The following is a 22,812-nucleotide window of genomic DNA, read 5'->3' on the forward strand; positions in this document are numbered from 1 at the left end:
GCAGGCTAACATCACTCAGAGTCAAGGGTCAGTGAAGTATTAAAAATTCACTCACTGTGCCTCTCCTTGAAAAGCCATAGAAAAATAAAGTAAAATGTCTTTCTTTCGTTAGAACAAAATTACATTTGATTCTACATATTGCAATTACTGTTGAATTCAGTACTGGGAACATTCCTGAAGCTATTTCATAAAAATAGCCAGGTCCTTTGGTAATCAGAATGAGTAGAAATATCAACAGTGCTATAAGGTCTCAGTGCTTTTAAATTCACAGAAATACAACAGGGCTTTCATTGACCCTTCCTAGCTTTTTTGGAACCATGAATACAATAAATTGTCTAATCACCTGCATACACACACACACACAGAGACACACACACTTTCTTTGTGGTGAAGAAACTGTAAGTCTCCCCTGAAACAAGCCCTGAGCAATGGCTCACTGACACCTGCTGCCCCACCAATTAGCCTAATGTAAGGGTGTTCTTGTACAGCGCAGAGGTTAATGGCAGTTTCAGATGCAGAGAATGTTTAGCAGTAGCTGGAATGAGATCCTTGTTCAGCTTTATCTGCTCCTCTGAAGGAGACTTGGTGGGCCAAGTTAACCAGAGAAGGAAGTCAATTGCTAATGTCTAGAGCTGAATTTGGCCCAATTTTCACAGGTCCATAATACGTTGTATAGTCAACACTGTCATTTCAACAGTTTTATTAAGATTTTCTAAAAGTTAGTGTCAAATCTTTTAATGATGGGTTCAACTGAACACAGAATATAGTTATATCCTAGGCCTACTTCCGAATATTTTGCCATTAGTGGGGTGAAAATTAGACAAACTTAAGTAAGAAGGAAAGTGAATTAAATAAAGAGACTAAGCTGGGCTTTATACCAGCTTTCTTGGGAATTCCTGTGCTGGAATGATGAAGTAATTATTGAAATCATCCATGAACCATGTGCAGAATAGTTTTAACACTGGACATTTTAAACAGAGATTAAAAAAAGACAGTTGGAAATGCAAAGAGAACAAAATAGATATTTCTAGGAGAAGCCTGAGCCCTTCCAGGCAGAGATACACCAGCCTACCAGCTGAGACCAGCCAGAGCACAAGCAAGCTGATTTCCAGTGAAATCTGCCATCAGGGGCTCTCAGCCCTCAGCTCTACCTGGTTCCAGCCCAGAGTGCTCTGCTGAGCCGGCCGCAGCGTGCTGACCTGGAGTCCCCTCGGATGCAGGGATAACAGGAAGCCATGTCTCCAGCACAAGGACCAGTTCACCTCCCGGGTCATCCTAGCACCAAGGAGCGGCAAGAATGGAGTGAGATCCAGCTGAAGCCACGGGACGGCAGCGGGACCTGGTGGGGAAGGGGAGCATCATGCCCTGCATTCCCTCTGTAGATTGCAGACTCTGGGGCCAGTTTCCTTCCCAACATCCACGGTCAGTCCAAGAGGTACGGCCACTGTCAGCACAGCCACAATCCTCTGAAATATCCCCAGGCAACAGCACTCACATATTTCAGCAATAACTGCTACCTTGTAAACACATTCCACATTGTTGTTGCAATAAATCCCACAGGTCAAATGCAAAGCTGAACAGCCTCTTGTCTAACTGTTGTACAAGGTAGTACATGTGGCAGGCTTTTCTTTGGAAAGTACCTTATTGAGCCTCTTTTGACCCTTCCTAATTTGGGGCCTCTCAGCCTCCAAATGATAATTACTTTCTTGAGCCCTGATGGGAGACAGACGAGCCACAGGCTCCTTTATCTTTCCTCCATAACAGTAACATATGGATCACTTCTAAAACAAAGAAGATGATATTTTTAACACAAGGTCACTGTAATACATTACTCCTCAGAGGTTTCAGGTAGGAGTCTAGTTAAGTTGGACTTCATGATCCAAATAATTTCCTAGACAAAAAGACTGGAATGTTGCTTTCTCTCTGTGCCACAATAAACATCATGGCTGAGTCTTTTCATCTTTGAACCTTTCTCCACAGTCTGTAAGAAAAACATCCTTACAGAAGTCAGGATTTCACCAATGTAAGAGCCAGTAATAAATGTAATTATTTGTCATTTATACCCTTCATGACATGAACTTGCAAACTTTTTATTCTTACTATCCATTCAATTTATTTATGTCCAAGGACATAATTGGTCTTTATATTTGAAAGAGAGGAAATATTTTTCGGTAGCTCTTATCTCATTTACTTGCAGGTCTATGCTCCAAACCACACTGTGCTCCAAAGCAAGGATATGAGCAAATGGAAATAACTGTCAGTAGCTCAAATTCTTGTTTTCCCCTTCACTCCTTCCCCACAGTAATAATCTCAGCAAATATAACCTCTGGCAAGTAATTCTATATGTATCACCTCCAGCTGCTGCGTCAGACTCGCAGATTTTTGAAAGTCAAAACCCTGAAAGCAGCCTAATAGTTCTTACTGCCACCTTGTCAGAAATCCAGAGGCAAGTCTCTAGTGTGCCATCTGCACAAGCCCACTCATTCCCTTGGACTGGGAAGCAGAAAGCATATCACAGGGTGACAGAATTGTTAGGGTTGGAAGGGACCCCTGGAGATCATCTGGCCCCTGCCAAGGTAGGGTCACCTGGAGCAGGTGACATGTCCAGGTGGGTTTTTGAATGGCTGTAGAGAGAGAAACTCCACAACATCTCAGGGCAACCTGTTCCAGTGCACTCTCATCCTCAAACATAAAGAAGTTCTTCACGTTGAGGTGTAACTTCTTAGTTTCATTAAAACTTTCTCTGTTTTAGTTTACAGTCTTTGCTCTCATCCTCTCACTGGGCACCACTGGAAAGGGTCTGGCACCATCCTCCTGACACCTGCCTTTGAGACATTTATATCCATTAATAAGATCCCTTCTCAGTCTTCTCTAGACTTAACATGCCCAGCTCCTGCAGCCTCTCCTCACGAGAGAGGTTAAATGTTTCTCCTGATGTTCTTCAAGCTGCAACTCTCAGAGGGGGCTGAGGGACCCTCTCCTGCCTAGGGCCCAGCTCTCCTTGGCAATTTGTGGGGTAGTGGAATTCAGGAGGCAAAGGGAACTTGATCATGCTCCCCGGGGCTCTGCTGCAAGGACCACAGGTGGGGAATACACTGTGAGAAATGTCTCCCTTTTCCCACATCACCACTTGCCTTCAGCCTCTTCTCCTTTCTGCCGCTGGGACAGAAGTCCTCCACATCCCCCTATGACACGGTAAACACCTTCTTTGTTAAACTCCTCCTCGGTTAAGATCTCTGTCAGAAATCTTTTGTGTGCACATTTGCCTCAGGGAGCATCTCCCCCTCAGCAATGGAGAGAGGAAGACATTTCAGGAGTGACTAAGTCTAAACCACTTTACCTGAAAGAGACACTCCTCTACAGAGGAGATCTCTCCCTTTCCAGCCCTTGTAAATTTGATTTTCAGGTTCCTGTAAAGCCTTTGGGGCTTACTTGGCAAGGGGGATAGGATGGTGGGGACAGAAATGTAAAGCCATTTGGAGACATCCTGTTCGTCCCCAGGCTCCTCTCTCTGAATACACCACAAATGTTTTACTTCAATTCTCAAAAGCCCAGTGAGATGCAGGTTAATTCATGACTATGATGAGATTATTATGGTTAATTTAACATGTGCAGGCACTTAAGTAACTACTGTTGGGAAATATTTGTCATTAATTCAAAAATCTCCTGCCTGTAATTTGGCAAATATAAATGCAAGCGTGCAGTAGAAATCCAGCATGACATAAAGAGCACTCATCTGCCATCACCTTTACATGTGACTGTACAACTCTTGATCTCTGCCTGACTTAAATAAGCACAACAGAATGTACTGCAGCATTCATAAATCAAATCCCATTGACATTCATATGCTCGAAAGAGCCCAGATGTAGGAAGAGAAACAGAAAAGCAGACAATATCCCCATGGACAGCAAAAGGGACACCATTGGGAGAGAGGGTGGCAGAGCAGTATTCCTAATCAAAGCTCAAAAAGCAAAGCTGTGCAAATAAAACCCACTTGTGTGGGCTTTTCTCCCACCTCCTGTGGGTCTGCAATAATTCCTACCAAGGCAGGTGGTGCAGTCAGGAACAACTTGTCTCTCTGGCATGGCACAGGCCCCCAGGGTTACCCCATCACTCCTAGGGAGGGAACCCCCTGCCTCAAACTGCTGTGTTCTGCTTGCTTTTCCAGGGATGTAGGTGAAAATTCTGTGTGTACAGAACTAGTTAAAGCAACAAATCAGAAACTCAAGTCCAAAATAAGTCTCACTGCATCCTAGGAGAGTCCCAGCACTTCTTGGCCTTTGCTGATCCCCTGGGCAGGTCCAAAGTCAGTGATGAGTCATTTTGCTCACAAAGGCCCTTTAGCTCCGTGGTTTTGCAAGAGCTATCACTACCAGATGCATCCCACCTATCAGGCCCTCCTCATTGCAGGAGCTCCATGCATTGCCTGGACTTTTTCAGTTCTCTCATGGGGAGAAAACTCCTTAGGGAAATCCCGAGGAACATTTTGGTACACTTATATCTTTGAGCTTCGTATAGATTTTATATATTCATATATTACCAGAGGGAATTTCCTGAGCATTCAGTGCAAGCAAACACTCAATATAATCCCTCCACAGGCTGACTGAAGTCTTATTTTGAAAACTATTCAAATGCTATTTCAGAACTTGGTAACTCTGATGGTTAGAAAATCCCAGACTAAATGACTGATGTATACCTGTTTATTTTTGTGCTAATGTAATACTTTCCTTGAGGGACCCTTTTTCTTTTGCCACAGGTATTTAGAGAAGATGTCCATCTCCCCTTTCACCCTTCATCTGCAAAGCCAAACAAGTCATGGCATATTAATTTCCACACAGATATAAGCTCTCTATTATCCTGACATTTTAGTAACCCTTCTCTGCACCTGCCCTGCTCCAAGCACACTTCTTCTGGCAGCCAGATGTCCAGAACCAGACACTGAGTCCCAGGCAGCCTCTATAGCTAAATGACACAAAGACCACTCTTGGATTTAAGCTTCCCAGCTCCTAGTTAGGTTTGCACACACTATCAGACACATAGAGGAAGTATTCACCTGCCTCCTCTTGACTATTCTACTGCAGAGTCCAAGTACATGTCTGAGCTATTTACTATCAAGAAACACTGTTCGTGCAAGGCCAGTATTTCAATAACCTTTCCAGACTTGGCTTTTTCCTATGTCCAACCACCCAGATGCTGATGCTGGCTGCCAATACAAGACTCCAGGACCCATTCCAGCTTCTTTTCAAAACACAAAGTGCCAGCATACGCTCCCTTGGCTGAATTTGTGAGGGCCCAGCCATCTGTGTATCTACAGAGTGTCTCTGGTGTAGGTATAATGGGAAAATATTTAGCCTTTTACATGCTAAATATAGTTGGCAAATATACTAGCTCAAGCCTGAGGAAATTCTGATTCTCTTTTTTTAAACATTTTAAAAATATTTGTGAGTCACAGCAATGGGTAGGGAATGAGATATCTAGCCGAGCTCCTAACTCTGCCAGAAGAGCATTACTAAGAAGACACTACCAGGCTTTGTGAACAGAAGAAAGATCAGGAGGTGCTGGGTGACTTAATCTCTTGGGTCCCACACTATGCTCTGAGGGTGCTATTTAACTGAAAGAGCTAGATCAAAGCTGCTGAAGAGGCTTCTGCTGTTAACTGTCTCCTGAAAGTTGTTGGCCTAGAGAGCGGAACAATTAAATGAAACGTGAAGCACCTCCTCAAACAGATATTTTTCCTACTCTGTCCTACATCACCTAATCAGACAGTAGTATGAAGTTACACACTTGGGAGAGCTTTTTGTAATAAAGGACATCCTGAACTGCATGAAGACACTGACCTGGTATATATTTTTTCTCTCTTTTTATGTGGACACACACACTGCAAGTCCTAGGAATTAATGTATGAGCTCTCCCTTAAGTACGATAGAGACAAAAATCTGGGATATCAAGTTGGATATGCACACTTAAAAAGCAGCTGCTGTATCAGGTCTGCAATGTGAGACTCTGGGAATTGTTTTTCTGAATACTAAATGTGGAAAATATAAATTGAAGCTGCATTTAGTCTTTCTGAAGAAATCAGCTTCTGAATGCCTTAGAGTCAGCACTCAAACAGCTCCATGTTAGAGATAATTAAAATATATTTCTTAAAAATAATCTGGTCTTTTATGTTCCTATTCAGAATCCACCACTACATCCTTCTGTGCAAAAACCATATAAACATGCTTACAGTGTACCTGTCCCAGAGATGTGCAGCCAGATCTTTGGCTGATGTCACTTGGCAGGCCTTTGCTCAAGTTAATTGGAGCTGTATCAATTCATATTTCTGAAGAGATGGAATGTACTGCTTTATGGACTTCTGAAAAAGGCAAGTTAAATAGCTTGTATGTACCTGGAAATATTAATTTCCATGTTTTTCAAAATATGAAAAGTGTATTTTCTGTGAGGAGTGGTCCTTCAGAAAACTGTCGTGCCAGCCCTATGCCAGCAGTAGATATGAATATACTCTGGTTTGATTCCCACCATCTCTACTATCTGTGAGTAGAGAAGCTACAACATAAGGAGGACAAATTTTTTTGGTAAGTATTTTTCTAAGAAGGGCACATTGCTCTTGTTTTTACATTTGACAAAGGGCTTCTACTTGTAATCTGTCAAATGAAAACAAAAAGCAGTAACAAATCCCATTGTGTTACTAACCAGAGGCAATGATTGCTGGGCTCTGCAAAAAATACATAGCCAGGGGAACTTGCTGCTTTCTATTTTGCAAATATGCTACAGGCAGTGAGTTGCAGTGAGAGCGTGGCAACCAGTAACTCTTGATCACTTAAAGATTTTTCATTAGCCAGTTCTACAATATATTAACTAGAGAAGTTTAAAGGTTGTTTTCTACAATTTATATATAAACACACACCACAAAGAACAAGGGAAGACAGTTCATCCTTCTACTTATCTTTTTTACTTTACCATCCAATGAAACTTTAATAAGTACAAAGGCAGGTCAATAGTCCCAGAATTGAATGTTGTGCACCTGTGTAACCAAGAAACACATTTCACCCGTAGGAAAACAACCCTTCAAGTACCTCAGCCATAAACTTTCTTCATCTGCTTACCTGCGTAGGTTCCTGTTTGTCAGATTCAAAGCCCCACAAAAGGCTACTGGTCTTTCAGAAGGGATCTGTCACCTTGCCAGACATTTAAATGGTAGCAAAACCAGCAGAGGCACTTTCAAGTTTGCGCAGAGAATTCTGAAAGTCTCCGTTCGGTTCGACTTGGACAGCGCACCCTGCGTCTCAGCGGACACCCGGCGCGGGGCTACTCTGCCTTCCCAAAGCGTGAGTTATGAGCGCTGCCCTGATCTTTCCCCAAGTGATCCCGGTATCTAACGCCGAAGGAGTCGGTCCGAGGAGAAAACACCAGTATCCCCCAGTTGCTAGGTAACAAGCAGGGAGATCCTGACCTGAATTCTTAGCGGAGGCTGATGTTACTCAGGAAGCTTAGCTGGGTCCTTCCTGGGAAGGGAGGGCCATGCCAAAAAGTTACTCCTGGCTTTGTAAGGGCCACTGCGTAGCACCCAGGACAAAGGGACAGCTGCTGAGCTATTTTTATGATAAAAAAGACACCTGTTATGTAAATAGGAAGCACACATTCTAAAATGGAGGGTGGCATTTTCTGCTGTTCATGCCAATGAAACCAGAGAGCTTTTAACCTTACAATAAGATCTGTTCGAAATCTGGTCGTTAAATAAAGGAGAAGGTTGCACAACCTCAACGTTAACAAATGCAATGAGAGAATATTAAGCATAGGAAAAAAAAAATTAATGTTATCTCATACACGATACTATGAAGCATAATCTAAAGCCAAACTCAACACAGAAAACTGAAAGGGAGCAAATCAGGGAAGTTTATGATGAACTCTGTGTTTTCTAGCCATGTAAATATTTAAAGCTATTGTCATACCATTGTATTAATAACTCCATTTAGAGTGCAAATTCCCCAGGATATATTTTCTAAAAGATGAAAAGTAAATGCTGAGCAGGACTTGAAGAGCTGAAGTGCCTCTGAGTCCCCTTGGATGGGGTGTACCCGACCTTATCATCCTGTATAGCAAAAGAAAATAATGACTTCTCATACGCAGCATAACACAAATGTCAAAGACCCAATTATCTGGAAAAGATGGCCATTTGCCTTCTACTGGCTCCAAGGAACATCTTGGCAAAAATGGCATGAAAGCAGTGCTGTGCACACCACATGTGGCATGGCTCCCACAGACTGGAGGGGCTCACGAGGCTGGGAGGGCTGAGGGGTATCGGTGCAGAAATAAGTCCCTTCATTCCAGCCAGCTGCTTCCCCATCACATCTGAGCACATTCTCACACGTGAGCAGCTCCCTCATTGCTCAAGTAGATTCTGCCGGTCCCAGACAGGAATATCTGTGAGGACTGCAGCTCAGCCAGGGCAGCAGCCCCTGTATCTGTGCATGAGTCTGCAGTGGGTGTACCTAACACCCAACCACCACGTGGGCAAATGCTTTCCTAAAGAAGGGTCTCAGGAACAGGAGAACTGGCCTGTCATGTCGAGAGAAGTCCAGCCATGACCTTAAAAGGGAATTACTCCACAACAGCCTTCTATATGGTAGAAACAAAGCAATGCTTTAATGGAAGGGAAAGGCACACAAGTGTCTCTGCAGAATGCCAGCCCTACTCTGCTGTGCAATGGCACACCTAACATTACTCCTAATGCATGTAGTGTATCCCCGAAGGCTCTCCTTTCACTGCAGTCAGGCTCAGTGGCCCAATAAATCTGTGTTCAGCACAGGCCCGAGGTCAAGAAGCTATGTTTGAAATCTCTCTCTCCCCATAAATGTCCCTATTTATCCCGGGAATCAGTCTATCCCTGCAGCAATTATAACTGCCCAAAACCAGAAGAGCATTATGGTGCTTCAAGTATCTTTCTGAACAGGAGCCAAAGCTCATCATATTGATAGGAAAATTATAGTTCTTTCACTTCCCTTTCTCATTTTATTGCAGAAACAGGAAGAGCTCAGAGTTAAGTCCTATCCCATAAGCACTTAAATTTCCAGAGAAAATAGTTACTGATATCACAGTCTGAATTCAGCAGGGTTAAATTAATCCAGCTGCTAAACAGAGTCAAAATATCAAAAAGCCCTATAAATAGCCAATAGACATTTGGAGGAAACATACTGAAAGATATTAAATATATACTCATCTGCTGCTAAAGAAGAGCTGGTCTTGTAACAACAGCACAAATCAGAAATTACAGCTCTGTGCAGTGCAGCTGATTTTTAAGCAGTGCAGATACTCTGAAAAAATTTTCTGATGAAAGGGCATCTTACAGATACCATCACCAGGAGGCAAAACAGTGGAGAGAACCTACTCATAGAAATATTTGTGTTTTAGATAGGTCTAGACTAATTTTTTACTATAGATTCAGGTTTTGCAAACAAAGTAAAGTGGATGGCACTTCAGTGCATCTTTTCCTACAGATTCTTCCAAATGGTCTTAAAGTTCAACCATGCAACAAGCTGCATTAAATAGCAGATATTAGAGAAAACAGAAAGCTTGGCAAGATGAAAGGTGTGGCAAATGTAAACTTTTACTAGTGAGGCCCTTAATAGAAGCAAAGAGAAATTAAAAGACACAAGTATGGTAGACTTGAGAAGAAACTGAGGACTGCTGAGCCCAAAAGGGAGAGGAAGAAGGAAATAATTTCAGGATTCATGTAAAATTTAGAAAAAATGTGTCGATGGGAACAGTGCTGTTGGAAATGCTGACTCCATGGAGAGCACAAACTGGACACCTCTCCTCTCTTTTAACATTTCACCCAGTCTTATCTTGAACAGCAAGAACAGGTAAGTTAGTTGTCATGGGTTAGTACAGTTTGGGGTTTTTTAGTTATAGAAGAATATAGAATGATTCTCCGGGTCAGGACCTGGGAATTGCTTTAGAAAGGACAGGGACCTATCAGAGGGTTAGTTGGAATATTGGCATCTGTTCTGACCGCTGAAAATTGTTGGCTATGACTTTGGGAAGTACCATATAAAACCCCTTAATTTCCTGCAGGTGAGTCCTTTTTCTTCTTCCTTTGGCCAGGGGCAGACAGGTAACACCGAGCTGGGCCTGCTGCTCCCCCCTTTGGAGGGATCTGGCCTGAGGCCTGGCCGGATTCCATCGGCTCCCGGGTGAAGGGGGGGAAGGAGAGGCTGCTGCTTTACAACAGCTACTTTCTTTAAACTTCCCTGGAGCAGGGAGAGATCTCTGCCAGGCCCCTGATAAGAGCTCTGGGCACCATTTGGGCTGAGGCCGCCCCGACTTACACTGAGGGGTGGGCTGAGAAGGCATTTATGATCCTGCCTGGGTTTTTTTGTAATTCTGGACTGCCTGAGTGCTCCAATCTCTGATGTTTCTGTGAGTTCTTCCTCCTGCACCAGTGCAGCCTTGAACATCTAACACCACGAGCTACAGAGAGAGAGACAAAGACTCCGAGCAGATTTAACCCTTTCCTGGCAACATGAATCTTCCAGAGCTTAGCCCTTCTCTGAGAGAGAAAATAAAGGGACAGAGTGAACATAAAGAAAAAAACAGCGTGAAGTCAGTAGAGTGAGAGTGAAAAGACTGTTGGGACAGAGGGTTGAAGAGTTGGTTGTTCTATTCTTACTTGAGCCATGGAGATGAACTCTAGATCATTCCTTTAAATCATGAGAGAGATATGCATTTGGGGAGATGATTGTTTAGATTTCTGTGTGGATTTGAGCCAAGGTGTTTGTGATGGGCTAAGTAATATTAATCCTATAAGATGATTGAACAGAAATAGAGATGAGAAGCCCCCTGCACCAGTGAAGAAGAGAGAAGTTATCTCAGTACCTTGAGATGAAGAATCCTTTGCCTTTAGAGTTATTCATCTTTAAAAGGTGACACCCCAGTATGCAAAAGTCTAAGACCCATGACCCATAAACAGCTTGGGAAACTGCTCCTGGGAGGGTCACAAAGGCAGGTTTCTCCGGGTGGTTGTTTTTGTGACAGTTTAAAACCCACGAGAGAACTGTTCTAGGTTATCAGTGGGATCCATGACTCTAAGAGAGACTCTTCTCCTAAAGAATTGATGAAAGACTATTGTCAGATAGTGAAACTGACTGAAAATTACAAGTTTTGTCTCTTTATGTTGTTTTGTAGGAAAGTTCACAGTTTGTAAGGGGAGGGAAGAGGGGTTTTGGAGTATCATTCTTTTTTGTTTTAGTTTTTTCCCCAACTTTCTTTTTCTATTCTTTTAGTGTATGTTAATAAAACTATTTGTTCATTTTTAAAGTTGAGCCTGCTTTGCTTTTCTCCTAGTCTCTCTCCCACAAAAAAAGAGTGAGTACTAAGACCAGAATTTAGTGAACATGAAACCACTACATTAATTGGTATTTCTGCCCGGTTGTCGAAATTAAAACTATTACAGTAGTAAAACAGATTTAAGTGGGGTAGAGAAAATCCACTCCATACTGTTAAAAATAACCTGACACATCTTACTATTGTCTAAATTGGCATAACTCCACCAGCTTCATTTTATGCCAGCTTAAGATTTAGTCAAATGCAATAAGGGGAAGGTAGCAGTTCTTCTTACATATTTCACATTGCCTGCTTCAGCAAATGGCATATCTATTCCAGGGGAACATACTTAATGAAGGATTTAATCTTCCTGATGAATACAGACGGATGCCAAAGTGCCAAACTTGTCAAATACACCTTACAACAGAACACACTTAAAAATTTGCTTTACTTGGCTATATACTTGTAAAGCCATGTAAAACAGGTAGCTCCAAATTGTCTGACTTCAACCACTGAAAGTCAAACACTGCTGTCCAAATCCCTTTGCAAAGGTGTGGTATTACAGTAATTGAGATAGTCCATAATCTGCTCACATCTCTGCTCACATCAGTGACACAGTGCCCAGAAGTCTCCCAGTTGTTCAGCCACAGAAGGAGCTGCTTGAAGCAGTGATTCACACTGATGAATTGTAACCAAGCAACACAGCCAGCATCTCTCCAGCCCATTGTTCAGCTGAGCTGGGGAGAATAGCAGCAGAACAGCACTGAAAAAACCTGCCAAACTCCAACTTCTATTAAAGGATACCATCCCTCTAACACCAGGCATAGTAAATTCTTTAACAAAAATTTAACAGAAATAAACTGTTACTTCCCTCACAGTAAAGATAATGACATGCATGAAGGCAGCAAATCGATTTTTGTGTGTCCAGGACCTCTTGTAAGTCATCTTTATGGAAGAAAGTGTTGAAATTTACTTTACACAAAAAATGCAGGGCAATGAATTATTCATCTGAGCGGAGGGACAGAAATACTGCCTTTTTGTTAGTCTGGCTATTAGATGCTGAGGGAAACTAAAGAAAACTTTCTCAATACAGTAACTAATCAATAGCAACACAGATGAGATGGAAAGGAAATAGATATTTGAAAATTTTGTTCAGTGAGAGTTGGCACTTTTTCCCAATGCACAAAATACTGCTACTACACCATCACTCATGTGAGCCTTATTATCAACAGAGGCATTACAAAATTAGGTTACAATACTAAAATCTTTTCCTTTTATTGCAGTTAAGTGGTGGGACTATTTGTTCTTTTTAATGCCATAGGCCTGGATATATAGAATAAAATTCACTGCAAAATTATCCACTGTTGCCCTTTATGGAAATAAGATGACACAGTCTGCCAACAAAACTGTTGGTTACTAGATGTTTCTGCAATGTTCAACAGTATCCTCATTTTACCAGGAAAAAAAAAAAAATCTTGTTTAAATTAAGAATATGATACAGAATTGACATGTTTTTATAACATAAAAGACAGGCTAGCAGCTGTAGGCATTTCTCAGTGCATAAAAACAAAAAGCACTGACCTGTGAAACAGAAATAGTAATAACATCTGCTAGACTTCTGGGCTCTGAAATCACATTCCCTGAGTGCATGTTTCCAAAAGAAAGGCTGGGTACCTATGTAAGATACCAATTCCCTTTTCAATGGACAGTGTTTCTCTTTTGAAATTTTATGTAAAAGCCTGAGTGCAAAAACACACACATCTTTCTTCTCCAGGAATTAATGCAGTAGGGCAAAGTAACAAAATTCCATGGCATTGGCATAAAAATAGATTTATCAATGTCTTTCATAATTCGTGATATCATAGAATCATAGAATGGTTTGGGTTGGAAGCGACTAAAGATCATTTAGATCATAAAGATCATGCCCCACAGGCAGGGGCATGTTCCACTAGATCAGGCTGCTCAAAGCCCCATACAGCCTTGTTTCGAACACTTCCAGGGATGGGGCATCCACAACTTATATTAGATCCCCATCTCTACTTACTTCCACACTCATCTTTCTAGTCCCTCTCTGCAAACGAGGTTCCTAGGTGTGGTCTTTCCAATTCCATCATGGGGGATCAGGCAGTATTCACTATTCTGTGTGGAGTATCACCGGGATCTCCCACACGCAGGAATGCTGCTGCTTAGGCTCTGCCTTTTTGATAGTTTAGGGTCCTTCTTACAAGTCCTCAGCACTGCTCCAGGCTTTGACAGTACACAGGACTCCTTATAGGCTCAAAGCCTCCTCTCCCATGGTATGAGTTCCCACCAATTTCCTCTCAATATGAGCAGATATTTAAAGCAGAACTTGGTCTCATCATCTTCTTTCCCTTCATATGTTTGCCAGATGGCTTTATTTGATGTCTGTTCTCTGGATTGGCTCTTAGATTGATTTTTTTTTCCTTTACATTTGCCATCTGCTGGTCCAAACAGCTGAATGATACACTTCCTTTTCAATCTCATGGCATAAATTCATTTTTGCTGTCAACTTGGCATCCAAAATAGTATGGCAGGCAGACTGGAAGGTCTGGGTAAGGCCTTACTCCATGAACAGGAATTTTCTCCTTGTCCCTCTGAGAGCTAGCGCTGGAGCAAAATTTTTAAGTGGGAACAAAGTACAAAGCCAGAGAGAAAGACAGGTACCAAGAAGAACTCTGAACTGTGTTGTCTCAATGATGGAAAGTGGTCTGTGTTGCAGCTATTTCTTGGAAGCAGGATTTGCAGCCCCAGCAGCTGGCAGTGTGCATTCTTGTACACAGAGAAGACATCAAGTTGTGCAGCAGCTAAGGACAAAGAATTGCATGTGGACTTCCAAAAGAAACAAATGCTGCGTGGGGAAAACTTGACTCGGAACCTTCAAATAATTTTTCAGCACCTTCAGCAACCATCTTGCTCTTTCCAGTGAAAAGTTATGAGGACTCTTGTGAAATAACTGATGTGGATATGGGACCATGCCTGTACCCTGCAGGGTAACCAGCCTGGGCTGCACCACAGGGCAAGTGCCAGAACAAGGGCTTGCAAAACTGCAACAGCAGCTGGCTGGGAAGGGTGTCAGGAGGAGGACAGAAAGAGCACAAGAGGAGGAAGAAGGGAAAGGTGCCAAAAAGCCTTGTTATGACCCCACCTAAATGCCCAACAGCAAGGTATTACTGAGCTGCCTGAATGCACCTGTTTTACCCGTCTTGTTACGTTAAGCTCAGAATTTTTTAGAGATGATTCTGTCTCTTGAGTGTTTGCACAGTTCCAAGCACAGTAGCTTCTTGTGCTGGCTGAGTCCTTTGAATACTGTAAGAATACAATTAAATAATAAGAGCAGTAAAAACCTTGATGCTATTCATACTTGAGAAGACCTCACATGGCTTTGGACAAATCACAGCCACATCAACACTCTCAACAAATGCATTTGCTAATCTCTCATTACTAATGTGGCTTTCTTTTAAAGGTAAAGACAGAAAAAACATCACGAAAAAAATATTAAGTGTATTTCATATCTGAATGCCACAAAAGATCAACAGTCTATCCAAACAATGTAAGTGAACAAAAGCTTGAGAACTCCTACTTCAATGCTTCTCTGTATAGTTAAATTTGCAAATACACTTGCCTTTTTCTGTTTCCCCTGTGGTTTTGGTGGCTCAGCTGACAACCAGTAGCCTGTCTGCTCTCCACTTTCACCACACATTACATGGTCAAGTAAGTGGGAACAGTGTGAGGTTTGCAGTGCCTTGATCTCTTCATGTTTAGATAAATGCTGGTACTACAGAGCTGGTTGCAATTTTCCAGAGCTTCCTACCTCAGTTATGAAAGTAATAAACCTAACCCATGGGTTCAGTGCCCTTGGTCTCAGCAGCTCTGATCCAATGCCCACTGAAGCCTAAAGAAAGACTCCTTAATTAGCCATTTAGTGTCAAATCAAATGCAATTAGGCTTGAGTGCCACTGAAGAATAAGATGTATAAATTCTTTCGCAATGCCAATTCCTTTGCTGCTGAACTGTATGGAACTGACCTACCTGCTTCAGGTCTCCATGTGACCTGATACTTCGTACACCACCCAATGTCAAGGGAGGGGTGCTGAGAAACGTATTTCCTGAAATTCCCAAGCTGCTTTATATGCTTCATGTTGGTGGTTCACAATCAGATTTCTGGTTGTCACCATCATGAATGGAAGGATAAAAATTCAGTGACAAGTTATGAAATGTTACATCTGCTCAGAAAGGTAGAACGACCAGCCAAAACCAATGTGTCAAAGAAATGTGTAAAACAGCTCCAGATTTAGCCACATCCAGCACTAGCCAGGTCTATATTTGAAAGCTGCACTGGTACAGATGTTAGTAGGTGTATGAATAAAGGATAGGAAGACTTGCACCAGTTTGCACATCCGTGGTAACTAACATCCAGAGAAAATGGGGTGTGAGATGGGGAACAAAGAATTCTTTTCCCCTTCAAGGGCTAAATAGTTCACACTATCTAGTGAGATATTTAGGCTGGGGACATGTATGTCTCCGGATTATAAAAGCAACAAGGAAAATAACAACATGGCATCTTCAGTCCTCAGAGGGCTTGTTTAGCCTGCACTGCAGTCCATGCCTCTGTATGCTCACAGCTCTTGTCCCATCTAGTCTGAAGTTGATGCAAACACACCTGGTGACCATACAACCAACCCATTATAATATGCATAATACAGCACAGTACCCAAGACATACATTGGCTGGTTGGGATGTGAAGGCTACAGAAAGAAACAACGCCCTTCCATGCAGCTCTCAGCATGCAGTGTTTAGGCACAAATCATAGAACCATTTAGGCTGGAAAATGTCTTAGAGGCCACTGAGTCCAACCTTTAATCTAGCATTGCCAAGTACCAGTGTAACTCATTTCCTTCTGTGTCTATGAGTATGTTCTGAAAACATTTATGATGACACAACTGCATCTACTCTAGGCTGGGTTTAACAATATTTACTGTTTCATGACTAGTCATAAAAGTTCTATTACTTTTGAAGGACAATGTCCAGAGAAAGTATAAGCAATTTCAGAAGAATTAAAAAGCCAAAATACTCCGTACAACATGGAGTGATACCGGTATCCTTACACGTGTGCCTACTCCATCACTCTAATGATTCCAATGGCAACCACTTGAGTTCCCAACTTCTCTGTGTTTCCCAGACAACTCTTACAGAACTGTCGTCTGTCCCTGTTTCCTTACAACTATCATTGGAGCAGGAGGGCAGTACTACCATCGGCACTGAGCTGCGCCCATCTGGACTGGATTTTGGGTGCCTGCATGCGGAGCTGCCAGGAAGAAGTCAGATAGAACAGAAGAAATAGGCACCATCTTCCATGCTGCTGTACATAACCTCTGAAACAAAAGGATGAAAAATTTCTACAAATACACTTTCTTTTAATAATCTCCTTTTCTTATTCTCCTGCCCCTGCCACAATTTTTAGTTTTAGGTATGTGAGCCTGGCAGCTCTCTGCACATGGTTCAATTCTCCAGCTTATGTCTAGTCAGGTTTTCCTTGGGTTTTACTAGAGGCAAGAAAGATTGATATCAAAAAGAAAAGGGAATAGAAAGAAAACTCAGGAAAACAAAGCCTTTACATACCAAGGAAGTCATCTAAACATCCAAACAGGAGCAGAAAAATTCCTGCTTCTTTTTAAATATATCTTCAGTTTCCATGCTATACTAATTACACGGTATGTTTTTAAATTGTCTCTTTTAAAATAAGTTGGGTGTGATCTAGTTACTAAATATTGCATGATTTGATAATTACACAGCAGAGCAAACTACTTTCCTAATCTGGAATAAGATATAAAATTCTACAGTGCCCTTAAGAAAATGGGACTTAAGTACCTTTTATTTTTTCCAATGACATGTAAGCCCAAGAAAAAGTAATTTTCTATTTTAGTTGGTTTTGAAAGTCTTAGAACTGACAGTTGCATGTAAACAATTTACACCTTCACTTTTACAGTTACATGAAATCCGCATTGATTTATGCAGCACCCAATGTCATTATTTCTTGATTAACTTCCCTTCAGGTTTTCACTGTAAACCAGTGATATTTTATTAGAGATAACAGTGATACTTGTATTAATGTCCTTTTTTATGTTCAGTCACTCATAACTTTGGCAGATGGTGTAACTTTCAGGTCCTTTGAGGGGGGGGAGGACGAAAGGATGAATAACTTGTGATGGTGTAATCGGAGTCCACCCCACATATAAGAGGCGGGTTACAGCTGCACAATGAACTTTGGTTCTGACACACTCCAGCTTGTGCTTTGACTCACCAAAGTAAATAATGCTCTTTACAAGCAGTCTGCACAAAATTACCAGGGCGTTCTGGTTTAACACACAGGACATTATCAGGAATTACACATCCAATATAATTAATTAAGCCATTTAAAAACCGAAGTGGTTTCACCCAGTATTTGTAAACTTGCTGTTCCTAAGCAAAGTGGCTGAGTAATAGGAAACATTACAAAGACTAGCTAAAAGTTGAAGATCATTTTGATAACGAACCTTCTCATGTAAGTAGATCATTTGCATGTTCCTATCACATTAGCACTCTTGCCTTCACTAGCAAACGGCTTTTGTTCCTTACCCTAACTTTTTAAAGCAGATATTGTCTCCAGATCACTACAAACTGTACAGACTATTGTGGAGTAAAAATTTTAATAACATCACAGCAGACTCTTGGGCTGAGTTAATACAAGCACTCAGCTTCAGTCTGATAGCCAAATAAACAGAGTTAGGATGTGTTGCAGTCTGGATGCTCAGTGCTGTTGTAAATTCCAGCCACATTCCATACAGAAGAGTGGACGGAGAAAACAAAATGGTGTAATCACTTATAAATACTATGAAGAAAACTAGATTGGTCACTTTTATTTTGCCTTATGCTTCAGAAATAGAGGCTATTAAAATAATAACTAGTCAGATACAAAACAGCTAGGACGAAATGAAACTTTATGTTATGGAAATACAGCTGACAAATGCAGTGCTTTGTAGGAGCAGATGTGGTTGAAAAAACAATAAAATACTTTTCAGCAGAATTGGCAAGTTTGTTTTGTGGACTTGGAACCAGGAAGCTCTTGCTGGAGGTTCCCACACCATCATCCACAGATCCAAAGTACCTAGGAGTTAAACAGGAAGTTGAGATGTACCTATCTGCATAGATGGTCCTCTTATCTTGTTGTGATTGAGCTACAGCTTGTGACTTTCATTCAGAATAAGATTGCAAACTAGCTGAGCTGGTTATTAAACCAGACTGTTGAAGCAACAAGTAAAAACTACAGAATCTGATTTAAAAGTTACAGTCTAACTGTCAGTATTTTGCTTTGATTAAGAAACCTGCTATATCAGGCTCATTGCAAGAGTTGCAGAAAATGCTTCAAGAAAACTGACCAAAAATCTTTAGTGTACACATGACAAGTTACAGTGCCCTCTCCTCACGGAATCTTTTCGTATCAGTCACAGGTTTAGCCACTGCTGAACAAATCCTCTCACTGTGAGAAAGGTCATGGAAACAACCTCTTTACTCTAGAGGAGACAGTACTTCCTTAAAGCACTCCATCAGAGTCCAAATAGAAGCACTCATATGCTTCTGCTAACAGTTTTGAATTACACAAGCATTGGCAACCAGTTTAAAGAGTATAACGTCATCAAAACAGCAGGCCAGCTACTATTATCCTTCTGTATAGTGCAGACTTAATGCAAATGTCAGAGGAGCCAGACCATTTACTCGGTTCAGGTATCTCTGAAATGGACTAACAGTCAGTGTCATAAAACTTTGAACTTTGCCTGTTCAAGGGTTGAAGCCCACTTGGGGATCCTGGTGGATAAGCAGCAGTATATTATTACAAACCCATGATTTCAACTTGCTTTTAGGAAAGAAGTATACTTTTTTTTTTTCTCCTATCATCTTCCATTGATAAATTTCAAGTTAATAACCCATTGTTGCAACTGGTTTAAGCATTAATGAAGCAATTCAAGCAAGTGTAAAATGCAACAGAGCTTCCTTATCCAAGAATATAATAAGCAACCATCATCTATAGAGGCACGGCAAGTCCAAAGAAACAACTGATGTTCTGGGGCAGAAGAGGTGTCCCTTAAGTTTGCTATCACAAATGCAGGTATTTGTATGGCAAAGATATTTCTGTGCAAAAGAAGAAAACAAGGAAAGAGAAACTCCGCAGGAAAAACAGTAGTAAAGGCAGCAGAAAGTCTGAGGGAAAGCTAGAAGAGTTATTGAAAAAAAAAAATCCTAAAAAGGGCTAATGACAGAGCACCACTTCACTGGTGGCATAACAAAGTAGAGACTGATGCTCAGAGAAGCCTCCCTCCTCTTCAATGAATTAATTCTACTTCATCCATGGAATCATAGTTTGAAGGTTTTTTTAATTACCAGGATTAGATCTGGCTTCACCATAAGACTAAAAAAGCAGCTAAAAGCCTGCTTTTGACCTAAGTTTTGACAGCCTCAGATCTCAAGTGAATCCAGGGACACAACCCAATTCTGACCCCGCAGCAGATCCTTGTATTGTCTTGCCCACATATGCCTTTATTCATACACACTACACTGATCTCAAATGCCCGTGCAAAAGTGGAAGCAGCAGCAGATCGACTTTCAGGTGGCTTTTGTTGGTTTCTTTCACAGCTGTGGCAAGAATTAACACTGGAACAATTGTCAAAAGAAGCAAGGGAGCCTGTTCTATAGCCAAGAGGCCACAGACAGGACACTCTGCACCACACCAACGCACGGGACCCTGCGCTCACAGGAGCTGTGCTAGCAGGTTCCCTTCTCCTGTGCTGAACTCCATCCACCTCTCCCAGAAGCCATAAAGCTCCTTACTGTATTCTGCACCCCAGCTTACCAGACATGCTCCCTTCGCACCATCACGACACTCAATACGACTCTCCTCCAGATATATTTGCAGGTAACACAGAAATTTTTTCCAGCACATAGAAGGAGCCGACCTCCTGAGGTCCTTTTGGCCTCTCAGCTGACTGCACTATGTGCCACAGTTTCTCAAAACTAATCTGCTGTTTCAGAGAAATATGAAACTTATGAGGAGAACATGTGAATTCATTCACTATATACGCTCCTCTACAGATACCTAACACAGATTGGAACTGACATTCAAGATGACCCACACCCTATACAAGCCTCACAAAAACTGCCTAGTTATTCACTTTTCCAGCTTGGCAAACTAAGCCTCCATACTCAGTGTCAAGCTAAAACATTTGTTAAAATAATTCTTGGCTTCCTTCCACTCCAAACAAATTCATCAGACAGATATTTCAAGTCATTTTTGACTCAAGCAAGCAGAAGTAGGAAGGTACAAAAGTAGAGATGTAGGAGCCTTCATTAATTAGAATATGACTTTTTTTTTGGTACACCTTTCTCTTCCACATAAGGATAATGGAGGATTTCAGCTATTTTTGAGGTCACTGTCTCCAATTAAGAGAAATGCATGAGCTTTAAACAAATCAGACAACCATGGAACAATTTTAATCCCTGAATGAATAAATCCCTTGGGGGAAGTGGCTGCAGAGAAATCAATGGGCAATTCTATTAAGCCTTAACAGCAAAGAAGGCACAATCTGGCTTCTACAATGAACCTCAAAGCCACAGAACCTGTCATAAGAATTTATCAGATCAGTCATCAGTGTACAGAGTCCAATTATATCAGAATATCTTCTGCTTACAGCAGCTGTTGGAACAGCATTGTACTAGACTATCTTTGAGTTAGGGGCTATAATCTTACGGCAAAAAAGTGACAGAAATAAGTGTTATCTGGGTGAATACTCATTTGTTCCAGTGAACTCCTACTCTCGTCAGCACCCTGCTGCCCACTGACCTTACCTCCAGCTCAAAATGTAAAGAGAAGTGTGAGCTGTGACTGTGAGAAAATAAGCATTTGCTCCCACAGCCTTTCACAGCAACACATAAATGACCTCCTTTGCCCTACAGACTGGAAATGCTCTCTCTAGCTGTGGGATCAAACACAAAGTGCTCATGCCATGCTATAAAAAGTCCACAGACTAGCACAGGAAATAGAACCGTGCTTTAAAAAAATCATCAAAACAGAAGACGCAGTTTTCCCTCCCCTTCAATATACCTAAGTGCTCACCTACTGACACCTGCCAGGGTAAGGACAAAATCACTTTGCTTGATGTGGTTGATGCAGCCTAGCCCATATCCAGGAGCCTCTGCCTCAGGCTGCATCTGCTCTCGTAAGAGAAACGCTCTCAGGACTGTTCTGTGGCACTGAAGACAACACTTGAAACTGGACTGCTAAACTCTCATGACCTTCAAAAGAGCTTGATTACATCCACTCTGCTTGTTGAAAATCACCACCAGCTTATCCAACCACGACTGTGTCCAGGGCTGTTCCAGCTACCCCAGATCAATGACAGCCTGATCCAGGGACATTTCCTGCGCTGTTCAGTAGTTTAGAAGCATCTTCCTGTCCACCTACCCAAACTGTTCAGATCTGAGGCATGTCCAAGGTACATGACAGCTGCCTTCTATGCTCACAGAAACAAATTTCCTTCCCTTGAAATCAAGGTATGTGAACAAGGAAAGAGGGTGAAAATGACACATATACAACTACTGCCCAGACAGAGCTATACTACAGACATGGCACACAAGCTCAGAAGTACTCCCTACAAGCACCCACTCTTTAGATAAATAATTATTGAGGATCAAGTTTTCACAGCCATTAAACAGCTAAACATAGAGATGGGAGCCATCACTTTTGCAGTGAATAGGAACAATTTATCCAATAAGATGCACAGCGGGATTTTCAGGTTAGGCGTCTCCTTCCTATTGCAGTTGAGTGGGATTTATCCCTGAAGATGTTAAAATCCTCTGTGTTGAGTGTGATGCCTTTATTATCCCTCTACATGAAAGTGTAATGTCTCTAATCCATTACACTGGCTTATGAAAGAAAGAAATACAGGAGTAATAGTACAGGCAAGTGTTTTCCTCCCTCTGCTGGGTAAAAAAAATAATACCTGCATATTCCAGCTTTGCAGTCTTGCTTCATGTCTATCTCTGAGCAAACAAATTGAAGTCCTGTGGAAGCTGCTCAGGTAAATTTCAACACTGCCTCATAGCGTGAGACACAAGACAGGCAGAAATAGTTAAGTAGTTTAATTCACAGTGGTTTGACATTTGGTCAAAGAGGTTTTGTAGACATAATTAAAAAAATAGGATCCTTAAGTCATCAGAAAGAACAAATCATTTTCACAGCGACATTTGACTTTTTTCTCCCAGCATCCTTTCACTGATAACACTGATTGTGCAGATTACAGAGTTACCCTGAACTCTGTAATCTGCACAATCAGTTTAAAGCACTGAGGTACAGTTAGCACCTCACTTAAAAAAAATAAACCAATAAAGAAACACAAAACTCTTCATCAATCAGTTCAGTAGCAATTAGACAAACTGAGT

The 22,812-nt window shown here is 41.6% G+C and overlaps 1 protein-coding gene across 5 annotated transcripts in view; it reads right to left on the minus strand.

The window, feature by feature from the left end:
- Positions 1 to 22,812, minus strand: part of CRACDL (CRACD like) — a 73,365-nt gene that overhangs the window by 38,178 nt on the left and 12,375 nt on the right. Inside the window, exon 1 of one of the 5 annotated variants that reach the window (XM_040057108.2) lies at positions 7,107 to 7,460. The exons of the other annotated variants lie outside the window; for them this stretch is intronic. The gene's annotated coding sequence lies outside the window, so the exon portion shown is untranslated. Of the gene's footprint in view, positions 1 to 7,106; positions 7,461 to 22,812 lie in introns of those variants that run through there. 5 annotated transcript variants of the gene reach the window in all.

The sequence above is a fragment of the Hirundo rustica genome, chromosome 2 (assembly GCF_015227805.2).
Source record: "Hirundo rustica isolate bHirRus1 chromosome 2, bHirRus1.pri.v3, whole genome shotgun sequence".
Taxonomy (NCBI): Eukaryota; Metazoa; Chordata; class Aves; order Passeriformes; family Hirundinidae; genus Hirundo; species Hirundo rustica.